Raw genomic sequence first — 9292 nt, forward strand, 5'->3', positions numbered from 1 at the left:
ACAGAATGTGGAGATGGAAGATTTCTATCACAAACAATATTCTAACGCTAACTATTTTGAGACGGAAAATCTCCTCCTCAACATCTGTCGCTAATTAATTTCCTATTATTCAGTATGGTGTTATGATCCTTTACCGAAAGGACTTGTATCTCGACTCATTCATCATTCAATAAATATATTTTCCTTCAAAAAAAGAGATGATGGGCATTGTGTATGTCTAAATTCGACATGTTTGATGCACTTTCTACCAAAACCAGACATATATTTTCCTCCACCGTGAATTTCATGATTTTCCATGTCTCCGACTTGGAAACAAAAGTGCAGAACAACAAAATAGGACAAAAGCAGTAACTCGAAAGTCTGCAACCGACATACGTAAATAATGATTGGACAAGTACAACGATAGACTCTTATACCAATACAATGATTATATGGAAACCTTCTATATGACGGCGCAAGTTAAACTTAGCGGAACCATATGGAGAGAACGACCGGTTTTATTTTAACATAGAAAATAACTAATTTTTTCATTCCTTCTATTTTGAAATAAATTTTTTATAAGATTATACTCAATGATTAAAAAAAGGCTTAATTGCACTTTTGGTCCCCCAACTTTAGCCTTCTTGCGAAAATCGTCCCCAAACTTCAAAATTAGCAAAAATCATCCCTGAAGTTTACACCCGGTTGCAAAATTGGTTTTCCGTTACACTTCCGTGAGAAACTAACGTTTTCTGGGTAAAAAAAATTAAAAACCCAGAAAATTCATAGAGTTTTCATCATCTTCAACAATCTTCATCATCAATTCATCATCTTCATTCAAAACTCAGAAAATCCCACAAATAAAAATTATCTCAACTTTTTTTTGAAACCACATGCTCTAAATCAAAATAATTATGTTTAACAAGATTCAATCCAATTTACATGAAGATGTATGAAATGAACAAGCACAATCATGTTGAAGATGCTTTTTATCCCTTTGTAATTTCTGCTCCTTACTCTTACAAAGCTTGGTTAAACTTTCATCATGTCCTTCTTCCTCAACAAGAACCAAATAACACAAACCAAGCTTCTCTTCATACCAACACCATTTGATCATTCTTTCCATAGCCATGACTAACCACTATTCTTCACCTCATGAATCCATCTCCAAATAACCATTTCCTCAACCACACCAAACTAGAACCTCCCATTTCAACACTCAAAACAGAACCTCCCACTTCACCATTGAAACAATTCCAACCTGAAGACACCACCTCTTCTCCCTTTCAATCGCCACAGCCATTCCCCAATCACCATAACCAGAAGGAAAAGATGAAAGGAAGAACAAAAACCCCAACTTCACGCACCACACAGAACCCAAACCACCATGCTATTAAGCCACATCTTAAAAACCCCCAATTTTCCCTATCACACCAATCAGAGAAGAAGATGAAAGAAAACACCCCAACTGTCATAACCATCTCTCGGTCACCTTGGTTCTGATGTCTTCATCGTTTCCCTCTCCCCATCGCCGTAGCCAGCTCCATTGTCACCGCAAGGGTCGCCCCAGCGCTCCATGGCATCGTCCTCACCGAGTCTCCATCGCCCCACCTCCTCGAACGCCGCCGCGTGTTCCAGCCGACTCCGTCGTCTATCTCTCTCTCTATCTCTGCTGTCGTCCCTCTCTCTCTCTCTATCTCCGCTGTCGGCTTCTCTCTCTCGCGTTTCTGAAGATCAGGTTTCTGAAGAACCCCGACCCCACCATCATCTGCAACCGATCGCAAGAAAGGCACCGCCATCGGCAAATGATCTGGGTTCTTTTCGCGATTTGGGGTTGCTGGGTTTCGGAAGATAAAGAAGAAGATGTGGGAGGAAGATGAACGCGAGAAGAGAAGAGGAATGGGTGAGGAGAAGAGGAACGGAGAAGAGAAGAGAAGAAGAAGATGAACGCGATTGAGGGACAGAGAGGAGAGGCAGAAGAAGATCAGCAGAGTAGGTGGGGATAGGAGAAGCTGTGATGAACCCTAATCTTCCACTCCCTCTTGCTTACTAGGAAGATGAAGATCTGAAGAGCTTCCACTATTTTTTAAATTTTTTTCTCAATTTTTTTTCTTTATTTTTTAATTCATTTTTAGCAGAATATTCTGTTAGTTTCTCACGGAAGTGTAACGGAAAACCAATTTTGCAACCATGTGTAAACTTCAGGGATGGTTTTTGCTAATTTTGAAGTTTGGGGACGATTTTCGCAGGAAGGCCAAAGTAGGGGGACCAAAAGTGTAATTAAGCCTGAAAAAAATTATTATGTATTAATTTTAACTAAATTAGCATTTCAATCCGCTAGTGTTATTAATTTTTAGTAAACTAAAAAACTCATTGTTTTTCATTTCACACGATAAACTTATTAAGAGCGATAAAGACAAAATTGAATGCATAAAATTTAAATGTACCTGAAAGTAATAAATAGCTTAGCGTCCACATTTATTTATTTATTTATTTTTGTTCCATCGGAAAATTACACAAACAAGCAAGAACAACTATCTAGATTACTTTTTATTTTACAAACAATATTTTCTATTTTTGTCTGTTCCATATATGATGGAGTGAGCATTTATGAACTTTACCTGCTTCAATGTGAAGGATATACATAAACAAAAAATATTTTTTTTCCAAAATAAATTTGCACACCAATAAATTTTGAATAAGACTTCATGAAGTTTCAAAAAAAAAAAGACTTCATGACTACCTAAATCTTACTAGTATTTATTTTCTTGTAACTAGATTTGTTTAGGACTTTATCCATCCCATAATTCAATTTGACCTGAGGTTTTTCGAGCTTAGTCTTAGTATTACATTAAAAATTTCCAGTACTACCATGTAGTAATACAATTTCAAGTTTTTACCCCACTAGAATAGTAAGGAACAGCAAGATTAATTAGGTGGAAACAAAGTGTACTTATTTTGATGAGCCTAGGTATCCATTGTCGATGACAGTGGCTGATCTTCTCGCACTAGGTGTTTGCCCGAATTGCTAAATGTATTATTCATCACAAAAAACGTTTCATTTCCATGGATGATCAAACTTCTGACCTCAAGGTTCAGGATAAAGAGAGCTATACATCACGTACGTCATATCTCATAGTTAGAAAAATTGTAGTTCATAAATGAAAAGTTACTCATACCTTTTGATGTTGCAATTTTAGGTGTATCTCTCTCTTAATCTATATTCGATATATCAGACTTTTTGAATATCTATAAATTTTTTTTATAAATAGTGCAATATTTCTCCTGAAATTATTGTGTTATATGTCCTATCTTAACAAATCTTGAAAAGTAAAACGGAACCTCAATATTTGTTGGCAGCTAGTAGCAAAATTAGACAAAGCCCACAACAATTTCCTTGTCACTAGAAGTAAATAAATGAATGGTCAATTTAATGCTCGGTGCATCTTGCCATCAAGGCAAACATGTATTGCAAAGTTTTTCAACAGGAATAACTCATGAAACTATGAAAGACAAGAACAAGAGTTTGATGAAAAGTTCTTTCATTTATGAAATCAAGGATTTTGGTGGATTAAGATACATCCATTAATTTCTCTGTTGGAAACTATAGACCTAATAATAATGTACCATTACTTTTCATTTGACTGAACAAAATATTTTTGTAGGGGTATTAAGTGCACATTTATTACAATACGTCATATCACAGCAAAAGTCTTTATAACCTTGCCCCATTTCAAGTTTATATATTGTAAATTTGTTTAACTATATATGGCTGACAACCTTTTTTTCTGCATGAAATGTATAGCTGATTTTAGGGAGTACTTTCATTTCTTGAGTACAAACTGGAGAAGCCACAACAATGAATGATATCCATAAACATCTCAAAGATGTGAGCCTCGTTTCTAAATTTTGTAATGAGCCACGTTTTCAATAAGTGCATAAGTCATAAGCTATTTTGTAACTGACTCTAAAGCCTGAATCAATTAGGGAAGAAACTTCTATTAGTAAATTTTAATTTTAAGATATATAAGATAAGATGAAGTAACTGAAACATTGCAAGTTAAAAGTCAAGTAAAATGTTTCATTTAATTTTGTGCATTGGAAATATATAGTGAAATTTATTTTTGTAATTCAATCTAGCACAAGGAGTGCAATCTGAATACAATTGAAGAAGAACAGAGGGAATTAGCAAGACAAATAGTAAGGATACCAGTGCCCATTACAAAGGAGAGAAAGAACAAAGAAAAATTTATAATCCAATGTAATACAAGTCAAAAGATGTCTTTTAATTATATCATTTCCAATTTTTGTTTAAATTGTATTCAAGATTATTGCCCACATATTAAAATGAGTTAATATCTTGATCCCATGATAAGCTTCTCGCTAATTTTTGTTTGAAACCAGCTTCTCGCTAATTAAAGACAAAAGAAATGCAACAAGAATAAATTAGGAACATGGAAAAACGATATTGAAAGAAAGAAACAAAAAAGAAATCAAACTAAAAAAAGCTGAAAAATAGGCTAAGATTAAAACTAGGTCTTCCATTATTCAAGCAATAAGAGAAAAGCCTTACATTGGTTTTCCACTTTTATTTCATTTTTACTAACTAATTACAAGGTCATGCATGGATCATCATGTAAAAATCAAACAGAGAAAAGAAGACCTAGGTTTTCCAAATCAAACCCACCAGTTACTAGCCTGATTCTGCTCACCCCAACTGAGCACTCTCCCCAGCCATTCATAATCATAAATATCCCCTTCATCATAAAAATCCTCTTCCCCAAACCCTAGCAATGGCAATGCATCACCCCCATTGTCCCCATCAACCACCGCCACTTCATTTTGTGTCACGGGAAACCCGCGGCCGGAGCCAGCGACATCGATCCCCGAAATCACAGTTGAAGATGGAGCAGCATCAGGGGAAATAGGGGATGGGGCAGCAGGGGAAGCAGGGCGTTCTATCTCTTTGTAGAGCTCTTGCATCATCTCCTGCACCCTTTCTTCCGGGAAAGGAAACGGGTCGGTTTCATCCAAGTCTAGTTCGTCAGCAATAAACTCCAGAAGCTTTCTAGTGAGAGCTTCTTCTTCTGCAGAGTGTGGACTCTTCTCCATGAAAGGCCAATGGGACAAAGAATATGAGGCAAGAAGTTGGAAACAAAGGGAGAGTGGGGTGTGAGGACTGAGGAGTGGTGAGAGTGGGTGTATATATACTCGTAAAAGTAAATAACATGAGGTATGAAAATCAAGGTGTCACGTGAGAAACATTGCTCGGGGACGTGGCGCACGGTAATTCTTTGGTACCTGCTCGTCCATTTTGATTGAAAAAATGTTTGATTCAAAATTCAATTTAGAGTCTCACATTAGATAGAGATATGATCAATTAAGTGCTTATAAAATATCAATCCTCATCTCTTGAGCTAGATTTCGGGTTGAGTTAGGTCTCTCTAAATTTAATAGGTTTTCTATTAATTTTTTTATTTATCATTTTTTTTATTTATCACATAAAATATTTGGCATACTTATTTTCTTTTTATCTACATATATAAAGTAAAGGTGAATTCTATGATACCCACATCTATATACTTTAGAAAAGAGGAAGGTTGTGAGACCCACCTTCCTGATTTGGCACTCCAAGAATTACTTTAATCCAATCTTTCTCTTTGCCTGACAAGTGTCACCATCTTATTGATTTGGACCAAAACATTACAAAGCCCATTTTTATTTCAGTTTTATATGGAGGCCCATTATTGAAAGCTTATTGAATGCTGATTTTTTATTATTATTTTTTTAGTCATTCATTAATTGCTAACATAAAATATCCACATTAATGGCTAATTAACATTTTGACTATTTCAACTATTTAATTACAAATAATTTTTGTTTTGCACCACAAGATCCATGTGTTTAAATAGAATTACTATTTTTCAAAAATATTCGAAATAGTTTCGAATTTCCTATAATTACTGATTACCTGTGCGAGGACCGTCAACAACGTGTTTCTCAATTTTTTTTTTAAATCAATGCGTTTCTCAGTTAAATAACACCTTTCCTATAATTAATCATTTTCATAAATGAGATATATTGACCTATCATTCATAATAATTATAAGTGAACCGTGCGTTTGTAATATTTTAATAAATGGAATCACTATTTAATATCATGATTTGTAACGCACGGGGTAGTATTTTAATATCATGTTTGATACATTCCATTCTTATGAAGAAAAAATTACCCTGGAATTGATTGAATTTCCTATTTTGAGTGGTAAATCACCTCATGCTATTAAAAGTCACTATAAGCGTACGATTGAAATTTTGGTTGAAAAAAAAAATTGTGCCGGCTAATTTCAATACCATTCATAATACCCTAATTTTCCTACATTTTTTTAACTTGCATTGAGAAGTAACCCTAATTCTGAAATTTCTATATAAATCACCTCATGTTATTCTTCAACTTTATCAGTCCTTCCAATTCCCACCAACTATTAGTTTTGAAAATTCTGAATATTACCCATCAAACACTCATCTTTTTGAACTCAACTTTCGGGAGGATACGTCCACTATCAGTGAGTCTTTGTTAATTATTTTGTAGTTATATTATTCGCACTGTATTAACAATTTCTGATATCTGGATATTTTAGATATAATCGGTGTTTTGAGTAAGGTTGGACGAATACAATAGTTCACAATCCTTAGAAAGATTGAGAAGGTCGTCCGAATTGATCGACCTTTCTGCAGCAGGGTAAAATTACCCAGGTACCTCGACCACTAAAATTGTTCAACGGAAAAATATATATTTTTATGAGAATTTTTTTAGTCTATGTTATAATGGTTTCAGGGTCTTGGACACCTAAAACCATTGGTTCATGTTTATGATCTAACAAAACTTACTACTTAAACTCCTTTCAGGTTGAAATTTTATCATCACTGGTCAATTTACTTTAATATAATATAATCTTTGGGATGATGAATTGAAATTTAATAAGAATTAAGATCCTTTATGAATGGCTAAAAGGTTTAGTACATAAGTTTATTCTTGATTTTAAATTGAACAATACCGCTGCATTGGACGATGCTTGAGTCATAGTTACATTGTTTGTTAATATTATACTACACAAAAAACTCATGCAAACATTGTATACTCCACATTCATATAATTAAATAAAGACTCATGTATCGGTTAAAATTTTGATTGTGGTACCTTAAGCCAGATTAAGGTGTGGTACCTTAAGCCAGATTAAGGTGTGGTCCCCAAAATGAGTCGGTTCAACAATAAAGACTCATGTATCGGTTAAAATTTTGATTGTGTTCTATCGTAGTAATGCAGCGTTCCATTCTTAGGGACGTGAGATTTGAAAATTGTGTTTTATGAGCTTTGTGCATCCATCAACCATGATCATTTTACGCGCATCTCTATCACCATTATTCGTTTCCACCTCATACAATTTTTCATCAAAAAATGAATTTCATGAGATAAAATTAATTGATAAGTAAAGTAAAATTTAAAGATGTTATTTTTCCCTTGAATGACATGATAAAAATCTATAAAATTACTTAATGGGGTATCATATCCAAAAAAAATTGAGGGTACCACAGAATTTACCATTAAATAATGCTAACAATACATAGGAAGTTGGGGCCTGATTTTTACTCCTACTTAGAGTTGCTACAATCTATATACTTTAGAAAAGAGGAAGGTTGTGAGACCCACCTTGCTGATTTGGCACTCCAAGAATTACTTTCATCCAATCTTTTTCTTTGCCTGACAAGTGTCACCATCTTATTGATTTGGACCAAAACATTACAAAGCCCATTTTTATTTCAGTTTTATATGGAGGCCCATTATTGAAAGCTTATTGAATGCTGATTTTTTTTTATTATTTTTTTAGTCATTCATTAATTGCTAACATAAAATATCCACATTAATGGCTAATTAACATTTTGACTATTTCAACTATTTAATTACAAATAATTTTTGTTTTGCACCACAAGATCCATGTGTTTAAATAGAATTACTATTTTTCAAAAATATTCGAAATAGTTTCGAATTTCCTATAATTACTGATTACCTGTGCGAGGACCGTCAACAACGTGTTTCTCAATTTTTTTTTTAAATCAATGCGTTTCTCAGTTAAATAACACCTTTCCTACAATTAATCATTTTCATAAAGGAGATATATTGACCTATCATTCATAATAATTATAAGTGAACCGTGCGTTTGTAATATTTTAATAAATGGAATCACTATTTAATATCATGATTTGTAACGCACGGGGTAGTATTTTAATATCATGTTTGATACATTCCATTCTTATGAAGAAAAAATTACCCTGAAATTGATTGAATTTCCTATTTTGAGTGGTAAATCACCTCATGCTATTAAAAGTCACTATAAGCGTACGATTGAAATTTTGGTTGAAAAAAAAAAATTGTGCCGGCTAATTTCAATACCATTCATAATACCCTAATTTTCCTACATTTTTTTAACTTGCATTGAGAAGTAACCCTAATTCTGAAATTTCTATATAAATCACCTCATGTTATTCTTCAACTTTATCAGTCCTTCCAATTCCCACCAACTATTAGTTTTGAAAATTCTGAATATTACCCATCAAACACTCATCTTTTTGAACTCAACTTTCGGGAGGATACGTCCACTATCAGTGAGTCTTTGTTAATTATTTTGTAGTTATATTATTCGCACTGTATTAACAATTTCTGATATCTGGATATTTTAGATATAATCGGTGTTTTGAGTAAGGTTGGACGAATACAATAGTTCACAATCCTTAGAAAGATTGAGAAGGTCGTCCGAATTGATCGACCTTTCTGCAGCAGGGTAAAATTACCCAGGTACCTCGACCACTAAAATTGTTCAACGGAAAAATATATATTTTTATGAGAATTTTTTTAGTCTATGTTATAATGGTTTCAGGGTCTTGGACACCTAAAACCATTGGTTCATGTTTATGATCTAACAAAACTTACTACTTAAACTCCTTTCAGGTTGAAATTTTATCATCACTGGTCAATTTACTTTAATATAATATAATCTTTGGGATGATGAATTGAAATTTAATAAGAATTAAGATCCTTTATGAATGGCTAAAAGGTTTAGTACATAAGTTTATTCTTGATTTTAAATTGAACAATACCGCTGCATTGGACGATGCTTGAGTCATAGTTACATTGTTTGTTAATATTATACTACACAAAAAACTCATGCAAACATTGTATACTCCACATTCATATAATTAAATAAAGACTCATGTATCGGTTAAAATTTTGATTGTGGTACCTTAAGCCAGATTAA

The sequence above is a fragment of the Lotus japonicus genome, chromosome 5 (assembly GCF_012489685.1).
Source record: "Lotus japonicus ecotype B-129 chromosome 5, LjGifu_v1.2".
Classification (NCBI taxonomy): domain Eukaryota; kingdom Viridiplantae; phylum Streptophyta; class Magnoliopsida; order Fabales; family Fabaceae; genus Lotus; species Lotus japonicus.